Consider the following 23685-nt stretch of genomic DNA (forward strand, 5'->3'; position numbering starts at 1 on the left):
GAATTTGCTGGGGGAGATGCTGCCCAAATTTCTGTAGACAAATAGTGAATTAAAGATTTGAATTCTAAAAGTCTTACTATTGACAATTGGTAAATATGACCATTTGTAGATTTTGGGCGAAGCGAGATTTGAATTTGGAGAGGCGTAAGCAGCGGAAAAGGTATGTAAGGCTTACCCTTTCTTTCCTTGGCATGTCCTAGATGTGATAGGCTATGATTTGAGCCTCGGGGATGACTCTACTCTTAGAAATCCGAGCTTATATTTATCCCTTTTTCATTCAGTAGAATTGAACTAAATAACTTACGCTTTATTGTAAAGAAATGTTCAAACGTCCGTAACTTTTGAAAATGAAAGCGGAATGCCTTGAAATCTTCGAGGATGATCCAATGGCACATAATGACCACGTTTTTATGTTCGTTACCTGACTTGACCCGAGGTGGGTCCATAGTCCCCGAGATTTAATTGTATTGTTTTGTTTGCCTTATTTTCGTAAGATAATTAAGGAAACCTTTGACTATCGTTCCGAATTTGATATAAGAATCTGGTAACTCGTATATAAGTATTCCGGTTGACTATTCTCGATATAAACGCTTCGGTACGAATGATCCGATTTAATATTTTGATATAAGCATTCCGATGTAAATATTCGATATAAGTATTCTGATATAAGCATCAAAAATATTCGATATATATGTATGTTCGACATAAGTATTCTAATCTAAGTATTCCGGTATAAGCAATCCGATACGAGTGAAAACTCCGATATAAGTATTCGCTACGTGTATTTGGGTATGAGTCGTCCGATCCACAGTATTCGATAGGGTGTCTCTGTAAGTCTTACGTTCTTCATGTACGATCTCGGATCGCTTAAAAAGTCCGAAGAGGCTTCTGTATTTCAAACGCTCATGACTTCCCGATACTAATTTGGAAGAACCCGAAATTCATTTCTGAGCCTCCGAATGTCGGTAAGTGTACGTATTCATCGAGTCTGGATTTATGTGCATATGGTTTCTCACGACTCTGCTCGTGCATGACTCAATGCATCTTTCACTGCGACCCGGGCCAGGTTCTGTTATGTTCTTGTGCGTAATCCACGGTACGATTCACCGCGTCCCGGCCGGCGTTCGTTATCGTGCTCTTCCACCGCATTGTTCACCGCGTCCCTCATAGGCGGGCCGGCTCGTTTGCATATGATATTATGATATGATGATATGGGGACGGTGGCCGGATGGCATATGATCTCGTCTCTTCACCGCGTCCCGTACTAGAGGGCGGGTTCTCTTATCGCGTCCCTCACCGGAGGGCGGGATCCGTTACTAGCATATGCTATGATAATATATGATCCGTTATGCATAATATGTGGTCCGAAAATAAGCATTTTGATATTCGGACACTCGATGATATGATTTTGTAAGTCGGACTTCTTCTCGATTCGATAAAGCTCTACCTATTATGCCTCCATATTTCGATTTTGGATTACGAATCGTCCGTATATCTCTATGCATGTCTCGCTACCGATTACGAATCCGTCCGACATAGCTCGTACGTCCGATTCTAATTACGAATGTTCGATATAGCGCCCGCACGTCCGTCCGATTATGATGTTCGATATAGCTCGTACGTTCGATATTTCATCCGATATATGACCTCGTCTGAGCATTCTGTACGTTCTGCTCTCCGTCTGACGTGTGACATCACCGATGCGCTCTGTATTTTCTATACCTCTTCGGACATGCGATCTGTAATTGTAAAATAAGCATTTTAGTACTGCCGACTCACTTACCTTCTCGTACTTCTTCGGTATATAGGACGGTATGTCCGATTTGTGTCCGAAAATAAGCGTCGGTATTTTGACTAATGTAATTAGCTTTTAGTCTGTTGTTTTCGATTATGGTTCGTTTTCGTATTGCATGCCTTACATGCTCGACATTTTCCGTCATCGACCCCCTTCTTCGGGGTCGCGTTTCATGCCACGCGTGTACTCCCGTATGAGCCGAAGTTACTATAGAAGATGTTCCGGCAGAGATGGCAAGCTCCATTTTCCCGAGGGCTTTAGCCAAGTCGCAGTTTGTTTGTTATGATTTCGGATGTATGTTAGAGACTTTGCAGTACGTCGTCGGGTATTGGTTGTCGATCCGTAAGTGGCTTCGTTAGCCGATATGTCGGTCCGTGTTATGTATTGAATTTTGTATGATTATAAATTTGTTCGATTGAAGGCTACGAGAAAGAATATTTGTGAAAAAATTTTGCTATGTATTTTATTTCATTTGGTTTAAAAAAAAGGTTTGGCGTGATTCTGCATGCAGTAAGATTCTGAGGGTTCGCTCGGCCCTAAGTAAGGGTCGGTTTCCCATCACACCCTAATAAGATCAGGGTGTGACAATTTGGCTTCCATCGTAGATAGTGATACACATGATAGTTTCCTACTGAGTAAGAAAATATATCGTGAGATAGATTACCTTTTGTCTAGATCTCCTCATGATCATCATCCATGTATCCAACTAATCGCAGAACTTTTCCGCCTTGATAACAAAGCGCGTAATTAACGATTTCCTTAAGATATCTCATGATTCTCTTTACTACTTGCCATTGTGATGAACCTGGGTCGATTTGATAAATACATAACATGAAAGTAAGCTATCGTACTTAGTCATGCGACATAGCCATCTAGCAGGGTGCAATGAATGAAAGGTAAAAGCCCTAGCATTATCTGACTCAGTGAACTTACAAACCTCAATGAACTGAGTGTTAACTGGCACGTGAGCTTACAAACCTCGTGTAGTGAGACTTAGTTGTATCAACACAATGTTTTAGTGTCAGACCAACATGGAGCAGGTTCAAAGGGGGAAGACTGTCAACATAGAAGCAAAACCCAAGGGGAAGATCTAAGCCAGACCTGAAAAAGATTGAAGGAAGCTAATGAAAGGAAACATGAAGATATATGAAACTACTATCTATTTGTCATCATTAAAACAAGGGAAATTATTGAGTAGTTGCTGGCTCAATGATAAATTATGAGCTTACATTGAAATTTTGATAAACAATGAACCCAATGACAATAAAGGGAGACATAAGGCAGGACTAATTGAAGAACCGGATATCCAAATAGATCTCCAAAGGATTTAGTGAACCAGTCATATCAATAAAGGAACTGATCCTTACAGCCACGCAACTAAAGACTAAAAAAGCTATTTCATGCCAACATAAGAAAAGACGGAATATTGACTGATTCCTATTCAATGAAAGGTTGGATTTCCAGTTATGGTAATATTTTCATAAGTTCCATAGCATTGAAGTAGGTGACAATAGTCGATGGACATACAAGGAAAGAAGGAAGATCCAAGTCAAACAAGGTTTGGTTTTGTGGTACAATTATAAAACCAAAACTCTGTTAGATTCAACAATTTAGGAGCGGAGACTACTTCTATATATACACAACAAGAACAAGCTTTGGAGGTTAACCACAACCACAAATAATGACATTCCAACAAGAGGCTAAGTGAGCAAAGTCAACACTTTTCCTTAAGAGAGAAAACTTCAAATCAACAAAGAACTGGAGTTTATCAATTTTATCATTAAGTTCTTTAGTTTTTTAGGTTAGGTTCTGTTGTGGTTCAATTTATTTACCTTTCCAAGTATTGTACAATAGGTGTTCGTTGGTTAAATAGTTGTTAGAGACAGACTATAAGAAGCATGTCCCATAGTTTATTGTAACCTTTGTATAATTCCAGATTTTAGGGGATTTTGAGAAAATCCCAATAAGAGCTAGGTCGTGGTTTTTGACTCAATTGAGCATAGAGTTTTTCACTTAAAAATTCGTATGTTGATTTACTTTATTCCGCTGCATTACCTTCTTGTGCAGTTACTCTAAGAACCTGATTCTTAGAGTGCGTAGGAGTAACCTGATCCTAACAAAGTCCTAAAGTATGGGAAATTCATAAAAGATGTAGTACCAACAAGAAGAAGTGGGATGATTTTGAAACTATTGCACTCATTGAGAAGTGCATTTCTAGGGTCCAAAATAAGCTTCCACAAAAGCTTAAGGACCTGAGAAACTTCATCATCCTAATTCAAATTGGGAACTCTAATTTTAGTCATGCTCTTTGTAATTTAAGGGCGAGCATTAATCTCTTTCCCCTATTTGTGTACCAAAAGCTTAATTTGGAGCTCCAAAGCCAAGCACAATCATGTTGGAGCTTGTAGACTGATCGATTGTTTGTCCTAAGGAAGTTTGTGAGGATGTCTTGGTGCAAATAGTAAAGTTAATACTACCTTGCAGGCATTATAGTGCTTGACTTTATGGAAGACGAGAAGGTCCCTTTGATCTTGGGACGTCCATTCTTAGCTACTGGAGGAGCCGTTATTGATGTTAGAAAAGGGAAGCTGAAGATGAGGATTGAAGACGAAGAAGTTACTTTCAACTTCTACAACGCTCTCAAGTTCCCGACTTCTTTTAAGAGCTTATGTAAGATGACAGTAGTTAAGAGAAGTGAGCATGAGTGTTGCAAGGATGAGGTAAAAGTAAGAGTCAAACATGTCGTGAGGACGAGAGCTGAATAGTAAATGATGTATTAAGAAAGCGACCTGATGTACTAAAACTGAGAAAGAAAAAAGAGAATGAAGAAGGTAGATAAAAATTGTCCTTCTGAGTGACGAGTGAAAGTAATCAAAGCTTGAACCACTTGCGTAGTGACATGACGTTAAATCAAGCGCTTATTGGGAGGCAACAAATTTTTCTTGCTATCATAGTATAGCTATTTAATTTTTCTTAGTTATATAATATGATAACTTTTTTTTTTTTCTTTTGTATGTTTTATATACTATGATAACTTTTTTTTTGCTTTTGTATGTTTTAGGAGCATGTACGACACGAAAACGATTCGAAAAATGCTAAATTAGATCTGGAAACGAGAGAATATGTGAAAAATGTCAAAAAATTGAGATGTCCAAAAATTTACAAGGGCGCGTCGCATCATGTACCCCCTGTTAAGCCATGCCTTGGTAAAACCTCAAAGTTTCAGCGAGTTCACCTCTCTAAAAAAAATTGCAAGGGAATTTCGTACCATGGGCACCTCCCATGCGGAATTTCGAAAAATTTCAAAATTTTCTCTCTTTTCTGGCTAGAGGTATCCTCACTCCCTATTCCATCCATAAATATCAATCACTCACTACTTCACTCAATCCATCTATGACATGACACAATTTAGCTAAGTCGCGCGGGCACCTACCTTTTTCACCTCGGTAGGCGAACCATCAAACCAACAATAGTAAAACCATGAATAAATAAGTAAATAAACGGAAGGACAGAATCACGTAAGTCTGACGAAAATGATATAGAAATATGCGGAAGTAAGGAAAATACGCCCCCAGAGTCTGGTCTAACCATACAAGAGCATCTAAATAGAATCTATAAGCCTGGAAATATCAATAATACATCAAATGTCTGAATAAGTCTCGAAATAGCAAATTAAGACAAGAATAAAAGATGAATCTTCAAGGTGGCTGTTACATCTCTGATTTCGATAAGTCTTTAGTTTATGGTACATTAATCATTTTGACCTCGAGTTTTGAGGTTCATCTTCTAAGTTATGGGATGTCGGACATGTTTAACAAGTGTATATGAGTTGCTAAGTTTAAGTATTGGAAGGATTAGAAATTAAATGAATCGGATAAAATAAGTTTCGTCGAGATTCGAAATTTATTTGAATGAAATACGGTCCACACTAAAATATCCCGTATTTTGGACTAGGAAATTGAACCGTCCAACATGAGTAAATTTACCCGAGCCCGGAGGATATATATATATATATTCAAGCATGAAAATCAAGAACTCGCTGTATACAAGGAATGATATCCCGAAATGATTTAAGACGAAAAAGTGTGATGATGATGATTGCAAATAATATTTTATGTGTGGCAAATGAGGTTATGGACTAGTGCTTTGTCACATGATCATGACAATGATTATATGAAGTGTATTAAAAAAGATTATTGTTTAATTGGATTGAGATCAAGAAATTAATTATGTGAGTAATCGGTTAAATGATGGGATAAAGTGGGAAAGCAAGGAATTAATAATGGTATTAATTTACATGGATAGGTGTCAATTGGGGTGCATGCACATGTAATCAAGGGAAATAACTAGCTAATGACTATGCTAAGTATAAGGTGGTTAGGGGGCAACCTTTTGGAATTTATTTGCAAGGTCATCATTTATTGTAGGACCCACATTCCACTAAGAAAACTTGATTGCTATATGAATTAGAGAATATGTCTTGTACGACTAAGGATTGGGGCAGCAACAAAATTATGCAAGTACAGAAATGTATTTCCATTTTGGAGAGGTTGTACGTGAGTTTCTACTTTGGGGCAGCAACAAAAGTGTACATGTCCAACCTTATATATTTCTATTTTGGGAAGGACATTAACGTGACTTCCATCCCTATGATAGCAACATAACTTTGTATTGATATGGTAGCAACGTGAGTTGCAATTCTAAGGGAGCATGGTATAATTTTTATCAAGAACAACGCACGGGTTTTGCACACCGCTTCGATCTCGTTATTCCCTTTTTATCGCATTATTGAATTCGGGCTTTCTTTGAAGTGATGTAAGGTGAAAGAAGACTAGTTCTCGGCATATGAGGTAAGAATTATTCTCTCCTAGACATATTTAAAGCTCATCTAGGTCATAGCTAAATTGTGAGAAGAGAACTACGGAATTGATGACAAGAAATCATATAAGTTGTTGTTGTTGTTATTGTGTGGACTGGTTTGGAGTATATTTTTGAGTTGTGGTGGCTGGAATTCTAAGATTTTAGCTTATGTATGTTGTTGTTGATGTTGGAAGATGTTTTGGATTGGCTCGGAGTGGATATTATAGGGGAAATGTTGCCTGTTTCATTTTAGGATCAAGTTATCCTTCATATACATAATACGCTAGCATTATCTGAGGTTGTACCTACGTTTCATGTTATAGGGAATGGTACGGTAGCTCCAAGAACTTGTCAGGAGTACAACTGACGACTCGAGGTATGCTAAGGCTATTCCTTCTTTTCATTGGCATGATTCCTACTATTGAGCCACCTTTGGTTATTCACACAAAGATGTGCTATTCGCAGAGATCTTACTAGGGTTACCATGACCCTATTGTGATACTTTTCCTTTGGTGGAAATGAGTATACGGATAGCCGAGTATATAAGACACTAGCATGATAGTAAGAATGGTAATTGTGAATGTTGCTTACATGTTTCTATGTTACCTTAGAAGTACTATTACATGAGTCTATATATGCCTAGCCTACAGGTCATGGAGTTGTTAGCTGACCGACAGGTCATGGAGTTGTGCACACCTGACCTACGGGTCATGGAGAGCCTATGGGTCATGGAGTTATTTATGCCTGGCCTTCGAGTCATGGTGTTATATTTCTAGAGTTATGTTATCTTGCCTTAGATTAGAGGCAACCCAGGTAGAGCATCTCCAGATGCTTTCGTGAGATATCTAGAGTACAACTTATTATTTCATTTCAGTTGTTATTGTGCCTTACATATTTAGTACATTATTCATACTGACGTTCCTTTTTGCCGAGGGCACTGCATTCATGCCTGCAGGTACAGATAGACAGACTGGTAGACCTTCCAAGTAGGCAGGACCTGATATCAGCTGATTGGTGAGCTCCCTTTGTTCGGAGTTGCCAGGTCTATGTGGAGTTTTCCGTTTGTGTTTATGGACATGACGGGTAGGCCGGTGCCCTGTCCCGTCCATGATTCAGTTATGCTTCTCTAGAGGTTTGTAGACGAGTCCTGTATATGGTGTGAAGTGTGATAGCCTTGCTGGCTTGTATATACCTATTTTGGAATTATTGGTCCTATACGATCATAACAGCCTCGTCGGCTTGCTCAGTTATATGTATACATGTTCTGGGTGTGTGGGCCCAGTTCAGAGGAGATAGTCAGTGCTTATGTTTACCCAGGTTGTGGCCTTCCGGGTCGGTTGGGTACGTGCAGGTAGCCCCAATTGGCCTAAGCTGAGGGTTGCCCCTCTATAGTTACGGATATAGAGTGGCTCACTCGGGCCGAGTATGGCTGCAGGTGCCGGTTACGTCTCTCCAGATTCGGGGCGCGACAAACTTGGTATCAGAGCAAGTCTGTCCTAGAGGTACAAGCCGTATCTATTATAGTCTTGTTTATGGATATGTTGTGCACCACATTATATAAACATGATACTACAGGGCATTTAGGAGTCAGTTACCCTTCTTTCGGATCCTGATCGTGCTGTAGAGCTGAGTTATAGAAGTTTGGTTTTCAAACTCATGTATTGGTGTTTGTATACAGAGATGCCTGTGACCAGAAAGACTATAGCTAGCCAAAAGGCTAATACAGCAACAGGTAAGGACACTAGTAAAGATCCCCAGGTTCTGTGGCCAATCTGAGGTCCATCGTGTGAGTACCAGATGTGCTAGTAGTATGCCAAAGCTTCAAAGCGTGAGCATTTATCTTCCCCCATATAGAAAGAAGGTATGAAAGCATGCAGAGGTATATTATGAGTCTGACAAGGTAAGAGGGGTAAAGTGAAGGAGGTACGAGGTACTTAAATAGAGAAAATTTTTAAAGAAGCTGGAAATTAGAGGACAACATAAGCGTTATTGTCCCACTTCAACAATGATAGAACTATAGTGAGTAGTATCCAGCCCCAATTATGATATCTAGGCATCGACAAACATAATCTTAAAGATAAGTAAAATCTCGGGATCTAGTAAGGGTTAGAGAAATCCTTGGTGTGGGACAGGTTGTTAGAACTAGATGACCTTTCTAAATAGTATTTCAAATATGTTGTTAGTCCCTCTTTGTGAGGCATATAAGTGGCATATCTTGGGATTGTATAATCAGGTGAGATTTCTCAAGGGATTAGAAAATCTGGAGGTTAGGTATTGGAATCCTTATGTGTGAGGCAAGTATTCACCTCAGTGTTGTCCATGCTCCCAGTAAGGAAGATATATTAAGCGATCAAAAAATAAGGCCGAATGGAGTTGGTAAAGTTAGAAGCGAAAGAATGCTTCGCTGCAATTTTCCAGAATAAGATAGGAGGTGGTAATGTTAGCGAGAGATTGATAGAAGGCTAAGTAAGCGTTATGAGCAGATATGAGGAGTCATTGGAGAACATAAGCTAAAGTATGGCGAGATTTGTAGTCAAGTAGAAGAAAAGATAAGAGAAATCAAGTTTTGAGATTACAAAGGGGTGTAAGTCATAAGATTATATTTTATTACTAGAAGTAAATTGGCAACCCTAATGAGAATAAGCCCGATTGAACAAAGAGAAGTTGAAACAAAAAAATTAAAAGAGAATTGCTTAAGATGTTAATTAGAGACTAGTAGTAAGATAAGTGAATCATTATGAAGAGAGGCGAGAAATGATTAAGGATTGTAAGTCAGAGCATGGCGACAGAGTAAGATTCGTAAATAAGGAGAAGAAGAGGTGAAAAAGCCAAGTGTCGAGATTATAAAAGAGGCATATGTCATGAGACTATATCTTTATTACGAAAACTGAGTTGACAATTTAAATAGCAAATATCAGCAAGATGATTTAGTTCCAGGGATGAGGAGATACCGATATCGGGAAGTACATTAAGCTAAGCTGAATGCATGAGTTAAAGACTCGAAGGACCTCTGTAAAAGTGAGAGTAGCGATGTTTGTGAAGCAAGAGAGTTTATAGGAAAAGAATGAATGATAGAAGAATGAAACTTAAGGATTTTTAAGAGAGAGATCACTCTAAAACAAGCATCACAAATAAAGGCTAAGTTTATCAAGACGGAGTATGTCATTTGGGAATACATGGCACTCTACGCATGTAAGTGATTCAGTTATCCCTAATAAGAGAGGATTATACTAAAGCGATTCATGAATTATCAGAATAATGAATTACAAAATGACGTGGAGGCAACAGTTTGACTCTACGGAGTGTCTATGGAGTGAAACTCTTGACCATGAGGTAAGGGCCATTCTCCTAAAGGGGGAAACAGTACAATAAAATATCATAGAACCACGTGCTTTGTTTAGTAGTAGAATGGTAAGGAGGTGTACTGTCACGACTCGAACTACGAGCCATGACGGGTATCCGGGGCTAACCACCGAACACAGCTCATTCTGTTACTTATCTGCTCTCATTCATACTATATGCTCATAATCATAGAAATCTGTTAACATTTGAAACATATTTACTTTTATAAACATAATCCGCGGCTATCAAAATAATATGTGTACATGCATATACATGAAGTCTATGGGACCATACTACCCACACTGCGTATCTACGAGCCTCTACTAGAGTACTAGACCTATGGACGGGACAGAACCCCGTCGTGCCGAATCATGAATATATACATATATGTACCAAAAGAATAATCAATGGCATCTCCGGAATAAATGAGGGCTCCTGTAAATCTGTTGGGGCTCCTATGTATCCGCACCGTTTCCCTGTCTACCTGTGGGCATGAACACGACGTCCAAAGAAAACGAACGTCAGTACGAATATTGTACTGAGTATGTGAAGCATAAACAATAATAAGACATCAATGAAGTAGGGGAGCATCAAATGAGGAGCAATCAGAATCGATCGTATCGTATCATAAAAGAGATAATGCATGCTAGCTTACTCTCATAATCATCATCAAGTCATGTATGCATAAATGTATAAGTCGCCCGACCATATAGGTACGGTGTGATAATCGATAACATTAGCATTAGCATTAGCTCAACGTCTAGGCCTCCCGCGTCCGGGTATCATCTCACGCGCCCACTAGTGGTGTACGCATGCCATTCGGCCATGGTATATAAACCGCCCGCTCTTGTGTGATCGGCCCGCCAAATAGGCGCCGTGTAATATCATCATATGCTCATCATAATATGCTCATAGTAATATGCTTATCATAACTCATCATAATACGTGCATAGAGACTCATAGATAATTATACTCTATCGGGGTGACGGAAGGTCGTGGACCCCCGACTTCATTATGGAGCATTCATAGGTATCCTGCCTCACCTTGAAGGAACAAGCATAAGGTGAGTGTATACAATGATCAACATCAATGGGATATGGATAGCTTCAGTAGCTTAATTGGAACATCATATCATAGACTATAGCATCTCTAGACTTAAGCTTGTCATTATCGTTATCGTACTCGCAGCATATCTCTTATCTCATATGACTAGTCATGAACAAAGGCTTATTGTTTTCTTGAAGATAGACATTCATAATAAAAGAGAAAATTCATGCCATAGGACTCATGCCTTAGAAAGAAAGGGCTAGCCTCACATACCTTTGTCGTTTAACTATTGTATCGCTTACTCGTTCTTCTTTAATGCACTCATTTATACCTTCAAGGGAATTCGTGTCGTCATTAGCTAAACAATCATGAAAACAAACTTGCTAAAGCTAGGAAAAATTGGGCAGCATTTCCTTTGTTTATACTACTTTCCTCCATATTCCATATCAACTCCCAACATTCATAACGACAATCACAATATCATAAATAATAAGCATCATCTAATTACATTGCCCACAATTCATAATTTCACTACAATTCTCCATAACCATGACCAAAGTCTATTATCGCGTTCTTTCTCATACAATACTCATTTCATGTTCTAAATATCATTTATAACGCATTTATAACCTTAACATATCCATTTTAATGATTCAATCCAACTACTACTCACTAATGGCACTATCCACACATTTATGGCCCATTTCCCATACTCTTCTACAATCCACGAGTTTCAACTTATTAATACTCAAACAACATAGAAAGATCATGAAACTCACCTTAGATGATGGAGGATTAAGCCTTGAATTGTGATACACCTTTTGCACCAAAACCCTATTTCATCTCTCATGGGATTTCTTGATTTGGATGACTTTTAATGGGTTTCATACACTTGATTCTCCTCAATTCTTGTTGTTGATCTTTGACTTCTATTGATTTCTTATGGTGGAAGTGTATGGAAATGTTCTAGAGGTTTCTTGAAGTGTGGAGGTGAAAGATGAAATGAAAATAAAATGAGGAGAGGTCCCTTATATAATTTGACATTCAGTCCCTACTGGAATATACGGACCAACATACGGTCCGTATAATTTCTACTGACCGTATGTTTGGACCGTATATTTGGTCCAGTGGAACATGTCATTCTGGGCTGGATCTACGGCTGGACATACGGTCCGTAGATTTTATACGGCCAGTATGTCTGGCCGTAGGTTTGTCCAGTTTTTAGATACTTGCTCTCGTCGACTCGTTTGATCTCCGATCCTTATGGAACCTTCTTAACACTTGTCTAACACCTCAATACCATTATAAGGGATGTTACAACTCTTCCTCAAGGTGTCATTAAAACATCATTAACTCAATACTCGTAACTCTTATCTGATATACAACATATAGCTCGCTTTCCTTAACAACTTTCTTTCACTAACTCGAATGTCTTTGGAAATCTTAATTAGAATCATCAAATACTATTCTTACTTGTCCAAACCTCGCATACGTCATACCCCTCGTTAGTCTATTCACTGTACGTTAATGAGAAATTTCTGAGGTGTAACAAGTACGATAGAGAGATTTATGACAAAAAAGATTGATTTTATCCAGACTCTACAGATGTGTTGCGACTTTAGATTTTTGTGCAAGAAAAACTGCTAAAAGGGAAATAGTAGTAAGCCCCTGACTAGAAATGTAAATTGCTGGTAAGTGTGATTGACCATTCGAGACTCAAAAGACTGGTACGAGGCATAAAGGAAGACAGGGGAAAAACGGCCCTAGGAAGAGTTACTCGAAGCTAAGATACGAAAGAAGAATCAATTTAAATAACCAGCAACTAACCCCATGCAATACCTAGTTATGGTTAACCCAAAGATTGTAAGACGAGTCGTTAGATATACAGAACTACGCATCGCAGAGTAGTCCAAGTGCATGAAGATTTAATTTAGTAGATGCACGATTGCAATCGAGAGGGAGTAATTTGGATAGAAGTAATCACAGATAAAGTGTAGTATAAAGCAATTCATAGGACTTACAAGGCCGATTCAATATGTGGATACAAGTAGTAACCGACAAGGGTACTCTTACGAGGCCTATTATGGGGCATGATTAACATATAATTTAAAACCCGTTAAGATCATAAATCATGTGAGTATTATGGCTTCTGTTCAGGCGTAAGATAAATGAGAATAAGACGGTATCCCCATTCAATAAAAGGTTCATAGGAATGATCTCGTGATAGGGATATACTGGCAATGATTATAAGATTAAGATTAGAGGGGAGAAGCAAATAATCAGGGCAAAAAGCTATCTCGAATAATTAAGTATGAACAACTGGAGGATATGTTACGAGCTTGCGGGATTGATTTTCGAGGTAGCTGGGATGATTATTTGCTCCTTATCGAGTTTGCATATAATAACAGCTACTATTCCAGTATTCAGATGGCTCCTTTTAAGGCTTTATATGGGCGGAAGTGTAGGTCACCTATATGATGGTTTGGTGTTTGAGAGAACCAGTTAGTAGGCCCAGACTTAGTACAACAGGTGGTTGAAAAGGTGAAACTGATTCAAGAAATATTACTAGCGGCACAGAGCCGACAAAATATCTTATGTAGATAATCGACGACGTACGTTAGAATTTGAGGTAGGCGATTAGGTCTTCCTAAAGATCTCGCGTATGAAGGGAGTAATGAGATTGGCAAGAAGAGTAAACTTAGTCCTCGATATATTGGGCCATACAGAATTATCTGTACAGTGGGTAAGGTAGCATATGAGTTAGAGTTACCTTCTGATCTTGAGTTTATACATCTAGTATTTCATGTGTCCATGCTCTGTTAGCGCATAGGAGATCCCTCGAGAGTCGTACCAGTGGATGATGTCTAGGTGACTAAGCAGTTATCATATGAGGAAACTCCAGTGGCTATATTTGATTGACAAGTTCGTCGGTTGCGCACTAAGGATGTGGCTTCCGTTAAAGTCCTTTGGAGGAATAATAACATTCAGGAGATGATTTGGGAAGCTGAAAATGATATGAAATCCAGATATCCATATATATTTCCACCTCCCGAGGAACTCCGAACTTCAGATATGTGCTATTTATTCTATTTGGTCGTGTAAGGCCATAGTTATTATTGTTTCGTGTAGCCCTGCAAGGCTTTGCGTTGTTGGGTTGCTGTATGACAGGTTGGTATTGGTACAGTTATAGACGAGGCTCTGCTGAAATTTTTATAAGACTCTATAGACTAAACATTCGAAGACGAATGTTCCTTGGGGGGGGGGGGGATAATGTTACATCTCCCATTTCGATACGTCTTTAGTTTATGGTACATTAATCATTTTGGCCTCGAGTTTTGAGGTTCGTCTTCCAAGTTATGGGATGACGACATGTTTAACCCGTGCATATGAGTTGCTAAGTTTAAGTATTGTAAGTATTGGAAGGATTAGAAATTAAATGAATCGGATAAAATAAGTTTCGTCGAGATTCGAAATGTATTTGAATGAAATACGGTCCACGCTATAATATCCTGTATTTTGGACTAGGAAATTGAACCGTCCAATATGAGCAAATTTACCCGAGCCAGGAGGATTTGGTCACATTCAAGCATGAAAATCAAGAACTCGCTGTATACAAGGAATGAAGTCCCGAAATGATATAAGACAAAAAAGTGTGACGACGATGATTGCAAATAATATTTTATGTGTAGCAAATGAGGTTATGAACTAGTGCTTTGTCACATGATCATGACAATGATTATATGAAGTGTATTAAAAAATATGACTACTTGAGTAGATTGAGATCAAGAAATTAATTATGTGGGTAATCGGTTAAATGATGGGATAAAGTGGGAAAGCAAGGAATTAATAATGGTATTAATTATCATTACATGGATAGGTGTCGATTGGGGTGCATGCACGTGTAATCAAGGGAAATAACTAGCTAATGACTGTGCTAAGTATAAGGTGGTTAGGTGGCAACCTTTTGGAATTTATTTGCAAGGTCATCATTTATTGTAGGACCCACATTCCACTAAGAAAAATTGATTGCTATATGAATTAGAGAGAATATGCCTTGAACAACTAAGGATTGGGGCAGCAACAAAATTATGCAAGTACATAAATGTATTTCCATTTTGGAGAGGTTGTACGTGAGTTTCTACTTTGGGGCAGCAACAAAAGTATACATGTCCAATCTTATATATTTCTATTTTAGGAAGGACATTAACGTGACTTCCATCCCTATGACAGCAACACAACTTTGTATTGATATAGTAGCAACGTGAGTTGCAATTCTAAGGGAGCATGGTATAATTTTATCAAGAACAACGCACGAGTTTTTGTTATATCCCGCATTTTCGTACATTGGAACAATTTGGATTAACTATGATAAGTTAGAGCCAAAAACCATTCCGGGATGCAAAGTCGAGACTTTTGACCTTCGATTTTATTTTGAGACATAAGTTGTTCATGAATTTGTTTGCATGGAACAATTAGGAAAATTTGGGACCTAGTTGGAATTAATGAAAGTTGGAAATCATGCACATTTTCCTTGCCTTGGCCGTGTAGTGTGGGGTTTGGCCCACACAAATTGTGGACAATTTTAATTGGTCCAACACTTGTGTGGGCCAAGGGGACACTTGTATAAGTCTTGCATTAGTAAAAGATGACTACCAACTCATTTCCATCATCCAACACTTAGAAAAAATATAGTTGAAGCACCACAAAGGAGGCTCTCGGCCAAACCCCCTAAATTTGAAGTTCAATTCAAGCCACTCCAAAAATATTTCCTTGATGCAAAACCACTAATTGGAGGTCCCTAAGTAGCGTGGAAGTGTTGTTGGAGCGATCAACCCGCTAGTTTTCATTATTGCAAACCCTAGCCTATTGTGAAGTTGAAGGAAGAAAGGTAAGAATTGATTATGTTTTATGTGTTATAAAGGTTGTATGCATGTTGTAGTATGTTAAAATGCATGAAAATCATGAAATATAGTAAGTTGGAATTGAGGCCATGTGTATGAGGCTTAGCCGTGTGAAGTGTGTGTGTGTTGTGTTGTGTTGAAGCAATGAATTGAGGTCTAGTTAGTATGTTATAATCATTGTAGGGTGAAGAATGAATGAGAATTATCAATATGTGCATGTTGGTGTGTTGGCCGAAAATGGGTCATGGAATATGACAAAGAACGCATTAATGTCGCTTAGTGTTTTAGTGGTTGTCGTAATGAATTCTATGTTGGAAATGAGCTTTTAATGACTCAAGATTGATGTTGTAAATGTATGGGCTGAATTGAAGGTTATTATGCGTTTGATGTAATTTGTGTATTTATGATAATGATATCGTTATAGTATGGATTATTGATGCAAATCATGATTCGGAAGTTAGAAATGGATTATAGTTATGTTCTCGGGTTGGAGACAGTTTTCGGGTAAAATGGAGCCATTGTTGGATTGTTGGAAATATTGTATAAATTGTTTAAGATGTCCTTGAATGTTGTTGATATGGATTCAGATGAGTATTTGAATGTATAAGCGTTAATGTGGGTTTGAACGTAAGCCGTTGAATCAAATGTATTGGAAGTTGTTGAATGATGAAAAAAGGGCTTATTAATGTTATATTACCTTTCGGATTGATTATTGATGTTGCTAGGTTGGTTGTTGTTGTTGTTGTTGTTGATTTTGGCCGAGTTAAATTCTCGGGGTGGCCTATTTACAGGGGAAATGCTGTCCAAATTTCTGTAGAATTTAGTGTTAGTTTGGAATTAAATGCCTAAACGTCCATAGCTAATGTTTGGCATATTATGACTTGTTTGTAGACCTTGGGCAGCCCGAGACGTAGGTTGGATTTATTTTGAGTTTGAGCTAGCGTTGGGTGCGTTCGAGGTATGTAAAGCTCAACCTTCTTTCTTTGGCATGCCTTAGTTAAAATAGGCTATAACACGAGCCTCGAGGAAATTCTATTCTTGCAATCCGAGCATGTTTATGATTCCTATTCGTTTCTTGGAAATTCGTATGTTGGTATGATGAAATATTGGCCTTTATGCCTTTGAAATAATTGAATTTCAACTTTTGTACAAAAAGTTTGGCTTTTAAAAGTTTCGCAACTACGAACGCTCGTATCTTTCACAGAAAGGCTCGGATTGCCTCGATATGCTAGTAGGAGATTGTATGATGTGTGATAAGTATGTTTTTCATAGGCGGGCCCGACTCGGGTCAACACCCGTCCGTGGGCCCCGCGACTCTTCTTTTTGTAATTCCGAAGACTTGTGACAAAATACGATATGACTGATATCCCGATTTTAAGTATGGTCATTTTACTTATCATTTGAGTCTATGATAATGATTTTATGCATATGGTTACTCACGACTCGTTCGTGCATTACGTTATATCCTTCGCCGAGTCCCGGCCGGTTCGTTGTCGTGCGCACTTTGTTATACTCCGGTGTTATCTTGTGTTTATGGTTCACCGAGCCTCTCACTCGAGGGCCGGTTCCGCTTTATATTTGGTGTTATGCGTGTATGGCGTTATGTCGTGTATGATATGTGACCGGGATACGGAGATTTGAAACCTTCTCGGTGTTATGCTTTGTGTTATGGCGCCATCGACGGGCGGCGACCATATTTCGTGCCCTATGCATGATTTATATTTTGAAAGTAACATTTTGATATTTTGGAAATGCATTTACTTTCCGTACCTATTTCTATTACGACTCGATTTGTATACTACATTTTCTCGCTTTGCATACTCGGTACATATTTCGTACTGACCCCCTTTCTTCGGGGGCTGCGTTTCATGCCCGCAGGTACAGATGCACAGTTTGGTGATCCACCTGTTTAGAACACCCTCTTTTGCTGTTGGAGTGCTCCCCTCATTCCGGAGCCACATTTTGGTATATATTCGTTCGTTGCATTTGTATATATTTGTTCGGGGGGGTACGGCGGGGCCCTCCCGTCATATGATTCGTTTGTCCGTTTAGAGGTCCGTGGACATGTATGTGGGTTATGCCCATTCCGTACGCTTGTATTTTTATGATATATGTTCTAGGCGATCCCATTCGCAGTGGCGGGCCCTCGTCGGCTTGCATTTGTATATGTTTTGGGTCGTTGCGCCATTTGATAGCCGGCTTGAAGCTTTGATATATATATGGTTGTGTTTGCGATGTGTTTGAGACAGTTTGATACAATCTGAGACAGCGTTTGATATTTGTGTCTGTATAAGCCATCTGTTTGCGACTCGGATTTGTGATTGTGTTTGGGGTGCCCTTTTCGGGCACTAGTCACGGCCTACGGGGTTGGGTCGTGATGTATGGTATCGTAGCGGTTCATCCTCGGAATGTCTACAGACCGTGTCTAGTAGAGTCTTGTTTATCGGTGTGTTGTTGTCACGACCCAACCCCGTAGGCCGCGACTATTGCCCGAGTTGGGCACCCGTACACACATTAATCGTAGCATAAAGATACGAATAGCCTACACGGTACACAAATATATATATATACGAAAAGTGGAACGTCACCCCGAAGTCACAAATGTACAAATATACCTATCGCTATCGCGATCCGGCGGATGATATCACGTATAAGCCGATAAGGCTATCATAGTATAAGGGGACGTCCAAATCACAAATCACACGGACACGACCGAACAAAGGAATACCCATAACCCACACATATATGTCTACGGACCTCTAAGAGCATAACAAATCATATGACGGGACGGGGCCCGCCGTACCCGTGAACAAACATATGCATATATATACAATAACGAAGCATCGGATCAAAGTATAGGCTCCCGAGAACAAGGGAGCGCTCCAAGTCACCGAACAGAATCCTAAGCCGGTGGATCATCCAAAATGAATTACACACACCGCGTGGCATGAAACGCAGCCCAGAAGCAAGCGGGGTCGGTGCAGATGAATATGTACCGAGTATGCAAGGCATGAAATATAGTAAACAAAATCATAGTCAAAACCAGAAGTACAGAAAGTAAATGCAATATTCAAAATATCCAAATGCTTACTCATAAAAATATAAATCATGCATAAGGCTCTTAGAACGGTGGTCGCCCGCTCGTCGTTGGCGCCACGCCACATCATACTCCAAAGATTTCATATCTCCGACACCCGACATATCATATCACATCATAACGCCGTAACACCCATAACGCCAAATATACACGGTTCCCCAAGGGACTCGGCGTACCGGACACATCATACCCCGAAATATATCAAAGTGCGCACGAAACATAACCGGCCCGGACTCGGTGAAGGATATAGTAATCATATGCACGAGCAGAGTCGTGGGAGACTATATGCAGTTTAAAATATTTTTCAAAAACTCATAAAATAATCAAAGTGAATTATCATTTAAAACCAAGACGATAGTCAAATCAAGTTTCCTCCGAATGACGTTCGAAAGCATATCAAATAGAACTGTAGGACTCATAAATACGTGTTAAATTATATGAAGTAACTTTGGAACTTAGGGGCATAATCGCCATTATAAACTCGTTAGAGAAATAAGTAATCGCCGCTCGAGGGTTAAGGCGATCGATACACTAAATCCTTTCAAAAGTCGTTAGTACCACACAAAGGAGAGTCTCGGGGCCCACGGACGAGTATCGAACCAATCCGGGTCCATTTATGCAAGTTGGAGACCTTATCCATTATAGAATCTCCCGCGAACATTTCGAAGCGATCCGAGCTCGTCTATGAAAGTTACGATTGTTCGTAGTTACGAAACCTTTTTGGAATAAAAATCTTTATAAAATCTTTGAAACCAAATCATGTAAAAACATAAGGATCATGGTTCGACTGCTTTAGGAGAGCTAACATTAAGAAACGAATAGGAATCGCACACAAGCTCGGACCTTAAGAATGGAGTTACCCCGAGACTCGCATCACAATCTACTTACGACTAAGACATGCCTCAAGAAAGAAAGGGTAAGCTTCACATACCTCGTCCGCTTCCTAGATTAATCCAAGCTTACGTCTTGGCTTCTCCAAAAGCTACAATAACATCATTAGACGCCAAACATTAGTCATACGCACTTAGGAATCCAATTCTAGGCTAGCACTTTATTTGCAAAAATTTGGGCAAAAGCATCTCCCCCGTAAATTCAACAACCCCGAGAATTCAACTCGGCCAAATTCATCAACAACAATGCCAACAACCAAACTAGCAACATCAACAAATGATTCAAAACTCATTCTAACATTAGTAACTCTTTTCTATATACGTCGACGGCATTTCATTTACATTCAAATCACCACCTACAATTAAGCCAACTCCAATGCTCATACATTCAAATACCAATCCGAAACCATTCAAAAAAAATTCAAGAACATTTCAAACAATCCACACAATATTCAAACGGCCCAACCAATGTGCAAAGCCACCGAAACCTTCCAATTCCCATAAAACAACAACAACACATTTCTTTCTTCCAAATTCATAAACTACATCAATAATCCTCATGTTAACAACATCATTTTCATCAATTCAAGAAACTACATTAAATTCACATTAGCTTCTAAAACAGCCCATATACGTTTTCCACTTCAACTTACATCATTAAGCTTTCATTATCATCATATAATCCACAACAACAACAACCAAAACACTAAATAAAATTAGTTCATCATATTCTACAAAACAGCCCACTACACGGCTCAACTTCAACACGCAACATATCATGATTTCCATCCATTTTTACACATTACAACACATTCTAAACATCCATAACACAGCTAATTCCAACCATTTAACCCACATAAAACAGCCCCTTAATCCATAAATCTCAACAAAATAACAAACTAGTTTATAACGCTATTTTCTCCGTTCTAATCCGTTAAAACTCTAATTAAACTTGTTAACAATGAAAAAGGGACCTTAGTCTTACCTTAAGTATGCAGCCAGCACGTCACCCTCTTCTTCTTGGCTGATTTTTAGCCCAAATTGAAGGAAACGTAACGTACAACACTTTTCTCTTCATGAGCTTCGCGATTCGGGGCTTAGATTGTGGTCAAAATTTGATTTCTCTCTCTCTACCTCTCCTCTCTCTCTCTCCATCTCTGAAAATATGGATGTTTTGGTCTGAAAAATGAAGGAGAAAGCTGAAAATTTCACTTAAATGGCATGGGTATTGGGCCTGACCCGACTTGGAATCGGGTTGGGCCGAATCCTACGTTCACTCGACCTTTCTGCCTTAAAACGTCCATATCTCCTTATCCTGATGTCGCCTGTGAACCCACGACCTATGGTTGGAAAGCTATTTCAATTATCTACAACTTTAGTTCTTGGAGTTGTCCAAAATTCCAAACTCATAATACCGATTTGGCGCCTCGAAGTCAGATCACCCGAAGACGTTTTCTTAAATCGTCCCTTTGGAGGGCTTACACTCATTTTTAGCTTATGGGTCCTTCTTAGGACTTGCTCAACTTCACATGTACTACTCATATATCTCTTCATATGTCCTTTATAAAATCCCAACATGTGGGTCCCACCTTAACACACGGCCACTTTGGCCTTTTCATGAAATTTTTATTTCAACTTCTAGCCCCTAATTTCTCTTAATATTCCATAACAATAAAATTCATAAACAACTTATACATTACACCAAATCGAAAAATAGCCTTGTCCTTAACTTGTCGCAACTAACTTAAAATATTCCAACGCACAAAATACGGGATATAACATCCTCCCCCCCTTTAGAACATTCGTCCTCGAATGTTAAACTGATCTTACAGGGTCTTATAAGCACTTTGGGGGAGTCTCTTTCATGGTCGCCATATACGGTTCATTAATCGAAATAACCAATTTAGGAATTTGAATTACCCATTGGCATAGGAAATAAGTAGAGATACTTATTCTTCATCTCCTCTTCGGCTTCCTGAATGTCATTTCCTCCTCGCTATTGTTTCTCCACAATATCTTAATAAAAGCTATAGGCTGCTCCTCGTAGGATAAATCCTCTGTCACTTGGATATCATTTATGGGAAATACTCTAGAAGAATCACCTATATATTTACGAAGCATTGACCCGTGGAAGACCGGGCGCACTGCTGCCAAATCGCTGGTAGGTCTAACTCGTAGGCGGCCTGGCCTATCTTACGGATGACCCGATAAAGCCCAATGTACCTCAGACTGAGCTTCCCCTTCTTGTCGAATTTCACAACACCCTTCAAGGGTGACACTTCCAAAGATACCCGATCGTCGACCTGAAACTCTAGGTGTCGACGTCGACTATCTACATATGATTTCTGTCAACTCTGAGCTGCTAATAACCGCTCCCGAATGAGTTTCACTTTGTCAACTCTTTGTCGACTCATATCCGGCCCAATTAACTTAGTTTCGCCAACATCGAACCAGCCAATTGGTAACACGCACTTCTGCCATACGAGCCTTATACGGCTATCGGGGATACGAGAATAGCAGCTATTATTATAGGCAAACTCCAGAAGTGGTAGATGATCATCCCAGCTGTCTCTGAAATCAAGAACGCAGGCCTGCACATATCCCTTAGCGTCTGAATAGTACGCTCGGTCTGTCCGTCAGTCTGAGGGTGAAATACCGTGCTAAGACTCACTTGCGGCTCAATGGAAAACGTCATCCTTACATCCTTGTCACCATTTACCTTTACATTCCAAGTGCTCACCCAACATGACCTTATCGCTAGTAAGTATAATGGTTATGTCCCTTAACTATTTCTCCTAGTTCCTTCCCAGAACTACTTCCATCGATCCAAAATATGTATATACGAAATGGTTCTGCACCCTTCGCTATTCTTCACAGCACAACTACACTTATGGAAACTCATAATTCGAGTTCAAACTAAATCCTTGGGCTCTTGCCACCACTATATTTTTTTAGCTTTCTGCCACAACTGTTCCTTTAACCTCTATGTCACACCCCGATCTTACTAGGGTGTGATGGGCACCCGACCCCGTAACCGGAGCCGAGCGAACCCACTGACGCTTATTACATATATAGACTCCTTAGACTTTTACATTAATAAGAATGAAAACGTAGTAAAACCTTCGAAATTTTCTTTTGTACTCAGCTCAAACAAAATCTATATTGATACGAAACACATAACATATCACTTATGACACATCGGTCAAAGTGGAGCCGTGGTCCGACCGACTTTCTATGCCCACAACTCGTCCGCAAAGTCTCTAACTCGCAATCGAAATCCTAGCATACAAGCTCGACTCGGCTACACTCCGCAGCGAACGAGCTCGCCAACTACGCCGGAACATCTTTTATGCAAACTTCGGATCATGCGGCGTACCTGCGCGGCATGAAACGCAGCCCCCGAAGAAGAGGGGTCAGTACGAACAATGTACTGAGTATGTAAGGCATGAATAGTAACATAGTAAGAAATGTACATATGAACAATAACTGCATGGAAACATAGAACATATCATGGAATAACCGAGTAACCTGTGCATATGAGTGCCCCTGGAGCCGGATGCCATACATGCTTATCTTTCTCTGGAAAAAAAAAAATTTCCTTCATATATATAGAAAATAGAACATATCATATTGCCGAGGCGTCGGCGTCTACCGATCCATTTAACTATAAATATATATATATATATCCCGCGTCCGGGACAACATTAACCGATATGGGATTTGCCTAAACCAATGTGGGATTTGCCTAAACCA

The sequence above is a fragment of the Lycium ferocissimum genome, chromosome 6, assembly GCF_029784015.1.
Source record: "Lycium ferocissimum isolate CSIRO_LF1 chromosome 6, AGI_CSIRO_Lferr_CH_V1, whole genome shotgun sequence".
NCBI classification, from domain to species: Eukaryota; Viridiplantae; Streptophyta; class Magnoliopsida; order Solanales; family Solanaceae; genus Lycium; species Lycium ferocissimum.